General features: G+C 33.7%; 1 protein-coding gene across 4 annotated transcripts in view; it reads left to right on the forward strand.

Annotated features, from left to right (window-relative positions):
* LOC145680853 (potassium voltage-gated channel subfamily KQT member 1-like) overlaps positions 1-13,166 on the forward strand; it is a 422,605-nt gene that overhangs the window by 62,948 nt on the left and 346,491 nt on the right. The window lies entirely within an intron of this gene.

The raw sequence follows: 13,166 nt of genomic DNA on the forward strand, positions 1-13,166 counted from the left end.
AGTCATAGGATACACATTGGAAAACAGGGGGGATTCTAGGTACACTTTCCAAAAAAAAAAAAAAAAATTCTGGTTGATCACTAAAGGATAATATTTGTCGAGGGATTAGCTTACGTTTTAGACCTGCCGTTATTTTGAAATGCATGCCATTGAAACTGTTTACATTATTGATTACTAATTACATTTATTCAGAACAAAGAAAATTATTTAAGTTCGCGGCGGTATTCTTAAAAAGAAAATTAGGCTACATCATTCCATTCGTCGGAAAACATTACTTAAAACCCATGGCAACCAATAAACGTATGGGGCAGATGCGGTGCTCTTACATATATCCATATTCTAAATTTAACATTTTACATTTCACTTTAATATTCTATATTTCATACATATTTACATTTCGACGTCTCTCTCTCTATATATATATATATATATTTTCAATACACGCGCACACATTTAATTACATAACCCCAACACTAATTTGTCCAAGAAGGTTGCAACATTACACCAAGGAACAAGACTTCCGACATATCATCATAAAATATTATTTTCATTTATACCGCGCGTCTATTAATTTTAAATTTTTCACATATTCAATTGGAGAGTAGATCAAAGAAAAAGAAAACTTGTGAGGCAGGCACGTAACAGAACACTCTTAAATACATGAACAAAACAATTTTTATCTTAACTTTGGGCCCAATATTACAACAAAATTCACGGAAATAAACTAAATGGAAAGTGACCACTGGATTAAAAAAAATCCCAGACGGACAATGGTGAAGGAATGAAAGTGGAAAATTACGGTGTACCGAATCGTTACTCACCCCGTCGATGGGTCAAATATAATGTAAACCCAGTCCCTAACTATTTCATCAAACGAATCGTGTCTTGAGATGTCTCAGCTGGTCATTTCGGTTTAAATATATATATATATATATAAATTCATTCATATATTATATTTTCAAAATCGGGGGGGAGGAAGGTTGAAAATTAAAAAAAAACTCTAGAGAAGAAGTAGAAGTAGTATAGGTAAAGAGAGAGGAGACAGAACACTACAACTACGAAAGATAAGTGGTCGAATTTACGTATACAACATAATATAACCAAATATTCTCTTTTATGCCAAAAGGGGTTCGGCTTACCAAATAAATAGCCGAAAAAGACGTCTGCAAAGATGAGACAAGTCTGTGTCCCCGATGGGATTTTCGGAAAGACAAAGGCTTTAGGGAAATCCCACCACTCACCGTATCCGGTCAACACCCTTGCAGATCCCGGAAATCCACCGGAAGGTTGGAGTAGAATCTTAATTTGGAATTTCAGAGGGAAAAAAATAATTCATCCGACCTCTCGGAAAGTAAAAGATTCCAGAATAGTAATGAAACTAGAGTAATAGCTAAGATATCCCTAATTAGCGATTTGCCAAAATAGAAAAAAGTTAAATAAACTGGATTTTGGATCGGTGATTTCTATTGCCAAACTTCACCGATAGCTCCCCTTCGCAGAATGCGCTGAATTCTGAGGCATCGATTAATTTCCATCACTATCTAGTTTGAAAACTGAGAAAAGAAAACGAAAATATTCAAGGGGGGAGGGGTCGATGCCCGGGTACGGTATAATAAATTTCAATAACTAATTGTTTTGATTCTATAATCCTGTCTGTCCTATTCAGTCTACAAACACTGTATGGTAGCGTAATATGAAAAGAAAAAAAAATCTGAGTCATAGGATCTTCTCTTACATAACCGACTGTAAACACAATTCACAACAGCCCAAAACGCCAACTATTTGGTATCATAATCGATAAACAATTACATTTAGTTAGCCATTACATGATGCTATCCCTACCCTGCTGTCAGACGAGATTGAGATAAATAAATACTACTGTTATGGCATACTCAACTGCGAAGTAATAATACATGCTGATATATAACTCGCCTACCTTGTCGAGTGGTCTCGGCGTGGAGGTCAGAACTCGAAACGATTCTCACCACACATTTACGTTTCATCTATATATATATATATATATATATATATATATATATATATATATATATATATATATATATAATATATCTCAACATATGGCTAAAATATACCGGGCCCATGTATACACTATACGGGTGTCCTATCATCTATTCACTTTTACTACAATATTCATATTCAAATAAATATTCATATATTCATATCATAATCTTTTCCCATTTACTACGACGTTATATTTTAAAAACACCCTGTCTCCTCTATCTATGCCCAGCCTACATACACATTTAATCATAATACTTTAAAAAAAAATCTATAATTCGCGTCCCGACCAACACGCAAGAAACATTACTAGAACCCAAGACTTCTTTGCCACACAAACCATCCTATATCTTACTTCGCAGCTGTTTTAAAACAAATCTCTATATTGAAATATTCACAAAAAATAAAATATGTGCGATAATATTGCTGAATGTGATAGCATTCTGACAGCAACAATGAAAATTATTCTGCAACTACAAGAAAAGAATATCTGCAACTTCAATATCTTAATTTCAGAACGGAAATAGCATCACATTGGCTGACTTCGGTTAAGAATCTATGCATAGTTTATTTACTTAAATATTTTCATTACTGGATTACACAGAATGTTGTAGTTTTCAGAATATTAAAGTGTCAAATCACATTATCCAACTATCTGTTCATATGGGCCGGAAATCGTGTTTACTCGGTTTTAAATCGTAAATAAAGGTCAATTTTGTAAAACCTAAATCACTAACTGGGTTTGATGGTAAAATATGCACGACTGATAGTACGGAATTTCGACACAAGGGCGCTAGTTACTATTTGTTCGAATTGTAAACCACGAAATGTGATCTTGTACTCAGGATTATTGTACTATATTACGTTCACTTTCAAATATTGTTTATAAGTTCATTTAATGACGGAATAAAAAAAATATCGCATAGTAAATACTACACTGTCCATATTTAATTATCTCACGCACTCTTTCATCATTTAACTACCACAATTACTACTACTAGAAAATGTTTACTACATTACAAATATAGACATACTACTTAAACTACAAGACACATCATGCCAATACACACCAATCATCACTACCATCAATCTTATTATCCATTTAACACACATAAAACTCATCAGAGTTTATCATTTTTTGTTCAAATCGGCTCTAGCTGATGTAGGGGAAGGAAATGGGCGGTGAAAACTGAACCAATTAGTCCTGATTAACTCATGATATTTTATCAGATACTGGTCAAAACGTGTTCAAGGGGAACATACTAAAGCTATTAATTTTGAGGTTCCCCTCCCTAAAAGGGAAGGAAACCTAGATAATTAAATATTTAACCCATCCCTACTGGAAGCTATCCCAATTCGGGATGAAAACAGGAGCCCTTAAAGTTAACCTAAGCGATCATTCTCATGTTATAAAGATTACGAAACTCAGAATACCGCCATGTGGATTAGTAAGAAAATCACTTACTATCTATATTAATAAGTTACTACTCGGACAGGTCTTAGCTGTATAAGATATTGGGAGGGGTGAAAAGGATAATCACTGTTCTGAAATTTCTGAATCGAAGCAAATGAAGAGTTTAGCACACCAAATTAAATGCACGTAATGTCTAACCTGTCCACACTAAATATTTACATCCGGCATGGCGTCCTATGTATCCGGCTACTTTTCACTGAGATTTTAGTCTGTTTTAACTATTAAGATTGTCTAAATTTTAGCTCCTGTGCTTCCTGGTAGAGTAGTTTTGACCTGGATATACAATTTACCTGTCTTACTCGGTTTTACTGTTAAAATTCCTTCATATCTGCTAGCCGATCAAACACACAGCTTTCTTTTTCCGATCGACGATGTAGAGTGAAGATGATCGCGCCTTAATATGTAGCGTGGGTAACTGCACCAATCAAAGTAAAGCTTTTTTGGCGGTGGAGTATTTAAAACGAATAAAAAATGGTAAAATCTGGATTGAACCGGATCTTTAGATGAACATTGGTACCAAAAGAGGGGTGAAGAGAGTCCAAAATATTGTGCCAAAATTTAGATTGGTTAATTATTCTAAACTTCCATCCAATGGTGGGACTATATTTCCGAATAACACTGACACCGTGAGATTTGTAATCGTCCATTTAAAATATGCATATATGAGATTTATAATTAGTTAATAGATAAAGATATGAATCCCCCAAAATATGATTCCTAAAAAATTTTTTACCGTCTTCCATGTTAATTTGGAATAAAATAACGAACAAATAAATAATTTATATGGATCGAAAGAAATTTTTGCTAAATAGGAAGTACAGTCGGTGCAAAATTTCTGGGACCCTCCCATCAAAAATATCATTACATTAAATTGTAATGTTCCATTACACATTATTATTATTATTATTATTATTATTATTATTATTATTATTATTATTATTATTATTATTATTATTAACGATAATTCATACTGAGAGTTAAAGGGAAGTTACCTTGGCCTAGCTCTTTTTATTTTCTTTCTTATTTTTTCAAAACTTTTATTTTTCGGAGGAAAGGTATATCAGAGCTCCATTCCATCGATGCCAAGTTTGATTTCTGAAACAGATAGTTTCAAGATCCAAGTGGAGATCAAAAGTCTCTCCTTGCGTTCACATCTTTAACTCATATAGCCATCTAATCGCTTCATAATGCTATCTATATTTTGTGCTTTCACCGAAAATCGAACTTGGTATCACGCGTATAAATTGCACGCGGGCCAACTATTTAGTTGTACGTGAGGACAGCTCGGGAACTAGTCAATAATACTAGTAAAAAAAAAGAAAGAAAGAAAGAAAACGAAACAGACTGCTCTAAATTGCATTCTTCTCTTGGCACTTTTTCTGTTTTCGCATGTCAAACTTTACGAACGTGTTTCAATTCTGTACTCTTTCTCTCTCATTTGGTCTTTGTGTGAAAATGTAGCTATTTGTCAGTGTCGCTTCGTATGTGTTTCCAATTTTAAAACTGTCCACACGAGTTTTATTTAGAAGAAATGACCTATATTTGGAAGCAAATCACAACCAGGAATCTTTTTTTTTTTTCTTTGTCAACAAGGCTTGGTGTGGGAAGGAAAAAGAAGGGACGGGTAAATTTTGTACCTAAACAACTGTCAGCAACACCAGTTACCATCGTACCATGGAAAGTAGCCATACTGATAAATAATCCAACACTTTTAATGGATTAATCATTATTAAATGTTGATAAAAGTTTGAATGAGTAGTCCTATGTGTATGCAAATCTGGTGTTAAAAAATAGCTATTTCTCTACCAAACCTGTAAAACAGGTTAGTTATAAGTGTTTATTTTGCTCAAATTTTAATCAAGTTACAAGAAGTTCTAAAGCTTCAGAATGGACAGTATTCAAGTTGACGTCAATGTATCCTTTCACAAGTATATACTTCCGAAACACTTCTTTTTTTTTAATTCATGAATCGTAAAACACGGTATTAAATGATTATAATAAGAGGACAGAAATACACAGAATCCAGTGTGGTACGGGATATTAGGACAAGATAACCATTTGTGAGTGTAAGTTATTTTAAAAATGAAATTTTAAACTTTATTATGAAGTTAGGTCTGCATGCAGTATATACGTAAGTGAAAATAAAGCGAATAATATTAGGTAATTGTATACCTTTCGGGTTCTCGTCTCGAGAGAGAAATGGTACCATATGGTAACGTCATAGATAAAGAACCACGATAAAATCTACAAATATATCAAATAGTTACATTGATACTTTCCAGATGGAAGTTAGTTGATATACGTTGACATTAGCATCTTACTAGCATAACAATCAATGTACAGTACTTCTTGATGAATTCGTAGAGCAATGCTAATGGTTAATCTGCGACATTGCCACAATGAAATTTCGATTCTCTATAGCGGCTGAAGGCGGCCTTGGAGAGAGTTCCATTATATAGGATTTTCGCTTTACTTTCACCTGAAGAAAAGCGCTCTGTTGTTCGCAGGCATCATTTTTAGAACACCTGATTTATATATATATAATATATCGATCGTACATAAATTTTGAATTCGCACGCTCGGCGACTTTTACCAGTACTCTGGCCCCAGGCGCACCTAACGCCCCTCTGATCCTGATTATCGATGCAGCCACTTCTGCACGAAGGATCGAGCCCAGAACTAAGCGTACTGACAGCGAAGAGCGTTGTCGACTTAGCTACGTGAAAGAAATTTTAAATGCTGATTAATGAGAAATGAAAACTTTGCTCATCTTCCTATAATAAAGTTTACTGATGTATAGCTATTTGTAAACTCATCCAAGATAAACTTTTAATTGTACCATCAACTGAGTACATTTTAATCACACTCTTGTTCCAATATTATGTATCAACATTTAAAATGCTTTGACTACCGGTAATATATTATTGAAAATTGCAAAACAATAGGATGATGAGTACATTACAGAATATTATTTCTGGATTAACATGCATATCGTATATACCATAAATACTTAATATTCATCAGCATTTCACATGACAATTCTGAAACGTCACTTGTACGAATTAGTTTCATCCATCCCCATTTTCCCCTGTCTTATTAATCCGATCAAACCATTTTTTTTACAGCATATACGACCTTGAATGTTTCACATAAATTGTCAGACCGATCGAAAAACTCGGCGCCACTGATGTAAAATAATAATATATTGAACATGCAATATTGTGTTGATCCTATTGGACGAAGCATATATATCCAGCAGTAGCAGGTCAAATTCGTTTAGATGGCTGCTGGAACTAGGATTCTTTTTTGTTTTGTGGAAATCAATCGGAATGAACAAATCCATGAATATTTTAAAGTAATCACCCATTTTTTTTATCCTTTACAATTTGTTTTACCTGCTAATTGAAAACCAATAATCTCAGTTAAAATTGTTCAAATTGTTACAAAACAAACATTTTAGTTTTCATCTTTTTTTATTTTAGTTGACTTGTATTTTAATTTATTTTATAATTCAATCTCCACTTCATAAAGTTTGTTAAATATGTCATACGAATGATTGTCATATATATATATATATATATATATAATAAGAAATTCTCATTGTGGTATGTAATAATCGCTAATGTGAAGAAGCAGCTAATGCTCTTAACGAGACGAAAAATGATTTTCAAGGACACTTCAGGATAAGTTTAAGTTCGAGGTTTGAAATTTGATATTTAAACTTTTAATTAAAAATATAGCGTGTCAGCGTTTTTGGAAGTTCCATCCCTAAACGGGGAGGATAGGTGTTGATTGCCACGGGTGCTGACTGACAGCTAATTAATGGTGCTGACTGCCACGACTGTCGCTGATTGCAAATATAAAGGTGCTGACTGCCACGAGCCTGAGAGAAACTGTATTTGGAAAGAGAGAAATTAATCCCTCATACTAAATTTATGATTATTAATTTAGTAGGGATTAATTTAGTAATCATCACAGCAAATCTATGTGGCATCCTATAAGTTACAAAGTTGCTCACTAAGTGGAACGACATACACTTGGATGTTTATAAAGGGATTGTCTTTTCTGTTATATGTACAATTTGCACATTTCATTGTTTATATTAATTGTTTTATTGTGTTATTTAATGGATATGATGGTCTGAAGCCAGCTGACAAGGGAAATTTGGGAGAAGCACTCGCCTGCACAGAAAATAAGCATGTCATTTGAAGGACCAATTTATGCTGATTACAACAGGTAATAAAACTCCTGTACGTTGAGAACTGTTCGAGATATTCAGTTTGGAAATTTATATGAGAAAATGAGTGGATGCACGTTTCAATGCGTTAAGTATCCTCACCCATGGCGAAGCCTGATGGTTTGAACTTGCTATTGCTTGATCACTGGGTCCATTCACAGATAAATTGTCCATTACAAATTGCATGACGGATGGCAAAAACCTAATGGTTGAGAAGATACCAAAGAATTGCACACGATTTGTGCAACCATTTGATGTGTTTTGATTCCGATCAATGAAAGATTATGACAGGAGATTTGTACATAGTATGAATCTTCTTCATCTGGACGTTATAATGTACCAACGAAACAATCAAATAAAGTTCGTGTCCATACGAGTCACTTCCGATCACCGCGATACATTGGATTGTTTCAGTTTGCGTTCTGCAAGACAGGTTACGAACAAATTATAGGCCTATAACTTTTGAATCACTTGTCGAATTTGCTTTTTGCTTTGGTTCTGCGAACTGTTCTCTTGACGGATGCAACACAATTGCACATATAAAATGTTCATGGTGCAAGGGAGTATTTTGCCTGCGTCATTTCTTCATAAAACAGAAGAACAACAGTGATCAATTTTCATCTCTAACCTATGATTATTGTGAACAATGTAATGACTAATTGTATCTAACAAACCCGTTAGTTATTGCGAAACACTTTTTCTGTTACTTCCGATAGCTTTCAATTCGTATGTCAATATTCGTTACTAATTATGTTGTACTTAACGCGTATAAATGCGCATATCCTCATTTTCTCATATAAACTTCCAAGTTGAATATCTCGAACCGTTCTCAACCGTACAGGAATTTTATTAGCTTGTTATAATCAGCATGAATTGGGATTTCAAATGGCATGCTTAGTTTCTCTGCAGGCGAGTGCTTTCTCCTGAACTTCCCTTGTGAGGTACAGCCAGCAGTGCTTTTTTGATGGAAATTTCAAGAGCTGCTCGAAACAATTTGCACAGCTGTACACAGTTCATGCTGACATAGGGAGTTCAAGTGAGAATACATAAATCGTACCATTTTGTATGCACCGCTCCCTGACAAAACTGAAAGTACACTCATGTCCAAAATTATTGTCGCATATCTATAACTGTCTTCTTTGTAAGAATATAAACTGATAATTTTGGAGAGTACTTTTAATACTTATGTGTATAATCAGGAAATTTATATTTGTGATAAATTTCATAGGAAAAGAATTATAAATACGAAAATCATAATGAGTAAAATAAAATGTAACTAAATGGACAAGAAAATTTTGTTTATGTTTTATTGTTCTTATTTACTGCTCTTTTGACACGAAATTTACCACATACTTGTCTTTGCCGATTATACACATACTAACATTATAAGAAATATCGAGCGAATTCGTTATCAAATTATATTACTAGAACAACATATTTATAATCATGTGACAATAATTTTGGACATGAGTGTACATACAGAGACCTGTTTACCTTTGTTAGGTGTTGGTCTGAACAACACGATCCTAATTATCATCTAGTTTCTTTCATGTTTCTTGGCGTCCGGTAATGTTACGTCTAGCAACTTTCTCTCAGGCTCGTGGCAGTCAGCACCTTGATATTGGCAATCAGCACCAATAATTGGCTGTGGCAGTCAGCACCCCACCAACGGGGAGAGGGGCTTGCTAGTTTTATATTCAGTAAATCTTGTACAAAGAACATCGGTACTTCGGTCACTTACTGAATAAAAGAACTTGGGATAATTCTTAGACACACACAAGGAGAAATTAACTTCTCGGTTCACCCTAGAATTAACGAAATCAGTACCTTCTACAGACATTATAAAAAGGGTTTCAATTTTGCCCCCGTTATTTTCAAGTTATTGTTAGACTAGGTTGTATACATTGGGTTTAAACAACATTTTAAACTAAACTAATAACGAAAATATTTGAAGTAGTACCAAAGGGAATTTAAGTCAGCCCGCACAAAATGAATTGTTTCTTAAAAACACGAGATGATGATGATTATGATATATTATAAAACTAACAAAAGTGAACATTGCATTCAAAGGAGCAATGCTAAAAATGAAGAGGTCTTAGGAAAAACTATAATAATAATAATAATAATAATAATAATAATAATAATAATAATAATAATAATAATAATAATAATAAACACGCGGGGAAACTTGACTCTCCCACTTTTGGAGTTCTTGGGTTAAGAAAGCGAACTGTAAATGAACTGGTGCAATATTTCTACTTTGATATTATTATTATTATTATTATTATTATTATTATTATTATTATTATTATTATAGATAAAGCAGAATATTTGGGGTTGAAATAGGCCACAGCACTCCTGGCACTACTCTTTTCAGTGCTCGTTGTTCGTTATCCAGGCAAGTTCTGGCAGAGTACAGAGTATCCAGGCGAGTTCTGGATTGGGTCAAGAAACAAAAGAAACGGAGGCAATGTTCAATATCTGAAAGCATCTGATAACATTAGACAACTTAACATAGTATATAGACTTTACTATGAGTATAAGAGAAATAAAAGAACATAGTATAAGAGAAACTATTTCACGTAGTAAGTAGTGTATGGTCTAAGCATTAATCAAAATCTTATTTTCGCGAATTCAACCTGATGCGACTAAGCAAAACTTTAATTTTTAAAAAAGGATTGGGCAAGACAAGATTTCGTTACGAATGATGGAAGTATAGGAGGTAATAGCCATTTAAAAAGTTCAAAGCCAATCCTTTTATAAAGTAATAAAATATACTAAAGAAGAGAAAATAGCATTTTGGTGAATTAAAATTTTTAAAAGTTAGAAGCATTAAGTGCTACTTATTATTGTGAAATTGTTTTTGGACCGCTGGACTATTTATACATCATTCAAAAATTTGGAAACTTCTATATTCCACAATAGGAATCTAAATTCATTTGTTTCATTATCTTCCCACCAAACTGACGATTCCAAAAGTTTGTCATTGCTTACCCTGAAACAAAACACAATAAATAAGTTAATTATATAACTCGCTGGTCTCAGATCCAGCTTTGTATTATCCGGCCTTATACATGACAGCATTTGGGGGCAAAGACAATTTTCGACGACAAAATTGTGATTTAAAGAAAATCCACTCCATCTGTATGCAGTTTGCCATTGGATGCCGCCTACATGTATATATTTTTTTTCTATCAAGATTATATAGACTACATGAATACACAACATGTACACACGCATACAGGCACATGTGTGTGCACGCGTACCGAGGTAAACCAGTCTCACTTAATCTGAAATCAACAAGAAAGTAAGTAAAGGTGCATAGAGAATTTGATCTTCCCTTAAAGTAAGTAGTCTGAACATTACTACTGAAGTCCATAGTCTCGTGAGATCACTATGGCTCGATGGTAGACCGTTCACCTCTGATATGAAGGGTTCCTGGTTTGACCCCAGGCCATAAGAGTTTGTGCTTAACATCGTCTTTGGGTTTCTTTGAAATCTTCTGTTTCCTCCCAGATTATCATTTTCCCAATTTTTATAATTCACTTGTATAATACCTTTACCTTAAAAGGCACCTACGTAGGACATTAAATGAAAGATTTTTAATTCTTCTGGACAATACTTCATATTCGACCTGCTTCCAGTCATTCCACTACTTACTATTTCGCTCGTATACCAGTAACAATTAATTTATTAACATAAAGGGGTCCTCTTTCTTTCTAATATGCATTAAATTTTCTTAAGCTAGTAAACTGAATTTAGTAATTTTATTCTATCTTTTTCATCCATAACAAATTACATTATGTATAAGATTATTCTAATAGCAAAAAGTCCTTGAATTTGATCACAAACGGATGCAGTCTCTATTGTGCATTAAAGTCTTTTCTGGCTAAGCGATTAGCGTACGCGCCTTCGCCTGAGAGCTCATGTGATTCCCGGCGGGAGCTCATGTGGTTCGGATTCCACGTTAATCAGTAGATGACTCCGCGCTTCATATAGCCTCGCTGTTCAAAGGAACGTTAAACTCAAAATCAACTCTATTGTGTATTAGTGAAAACAGTCTTTTACGAAGCAATCTCTGAACTGTCTACATTGGTCTGGTCTATACAGAAAGATACGTATCTCGCAAATTTATATATCTGGCCTTGTATGTATTTCCTCGAGCTATTTTGTAAACTTATATTACATATTTCATCCTCCAACTCAGATAAAATATCAAAAATAAAAAGTAAAATATTTTTACTTTTTTTCTTAAATTTAAATGAAGAATTATTACAATTTAATCTTCATATTTTCTTTTTGATGTTACTTTGAATAAGAAGAGGTTAGACACGTGTGTTCACACTTTGAAATGCAACTTAATAAATATATATATATATATATATAATATAGAAAGTGTTTTCATTTTAGTGTCTTTCTACTGTCATTTGGAACGCTACAATGTCGTTAAGACAGTAAAATATTCCCGCCACTTCCGTTTAAAAAAAAAAAATCCGTTCTTTGAGAACTCCTTCGGAAAATTTAGGCAGACACTTATTTAGAGAGGGTGGGGATCTTTCTCACCGCGAATCGTGAAACATCTTGTTTAACAGGTGTAAGCATTTCCTCTTCCACTGAAGAGAAGAGAATAACGCTTCGCATACAGATGTTTGAGTGAATAAACACAACACAGAATGCATTCTTTTTTTCTAAAGTTTTTGAAAAGATTTATAAATGTTTTCTTTGTAGTGCGGTGAGTAGGAAATAAATTCTTTAACGTTTCCTGTTCGTTTTTTTTTTTTAAGTGTTACTATCTCCCTTCATTCAAGCATTGTACAGTTGGGTAAAAAAATATCCTTGATAAATATAATTTATACTATCTATCTATTAAAATGCTAAGTTTATTTGTCTCCAAAGAAAAATTTGTATGTTTATCTCCAATCCTTTCGACAATAACATCTCAAAAACCACAAGTGCTAGAAACGTACCGTTTTCGCTGGTCGATTACTAATTTTGTGTAGATTGTCCAGTTCTAATTCAATATTTTAAAAAAACGCGACCGTTATTTCTTTATTACATTTTTAGGGGCACATTGGAAATGTTGGGTTTTAAAAAATAAAGCAAAATAATCTGAGTTACGTGTTCCAACACAACATAGTTGTATACGGGGATTGTGTATGTTTCAGGCGTCTTCTTCATGGTCAAATGATAATGAAAAACGAAGGATAACAATTTCTCCAGGCTAAGATGAATCTTTATTGTTTCGAGTGTTTTGTCCAATGAGCACTATACAGGGTGTTTCAAAACAACACCGTCAACGTTTGGGAGGTGATTCTTGACACCAAGATAAGACAAAAAGTGTAGACCAACCTGGGTTTACAAATGCTTCCTTTCGGAGTTATAGGCTGCCGAAATCATGAAAAATTGAACTTTAAAAGTCCATAGGCCCAAAACTGT

Source organism: Thermobia domestica, chromosome 3 (genome assembly GCF_964235325.1).
Source record: "Thermobia domestica chromosome 3, izTheDome1.hap1.1, whole genome shotgun sequence".
NCBI lineage: Eukaryota > Metazoa > Arthropoda > Insecta > Zygentoma > Lepismatidae > Thermobia > Thermobia domestica.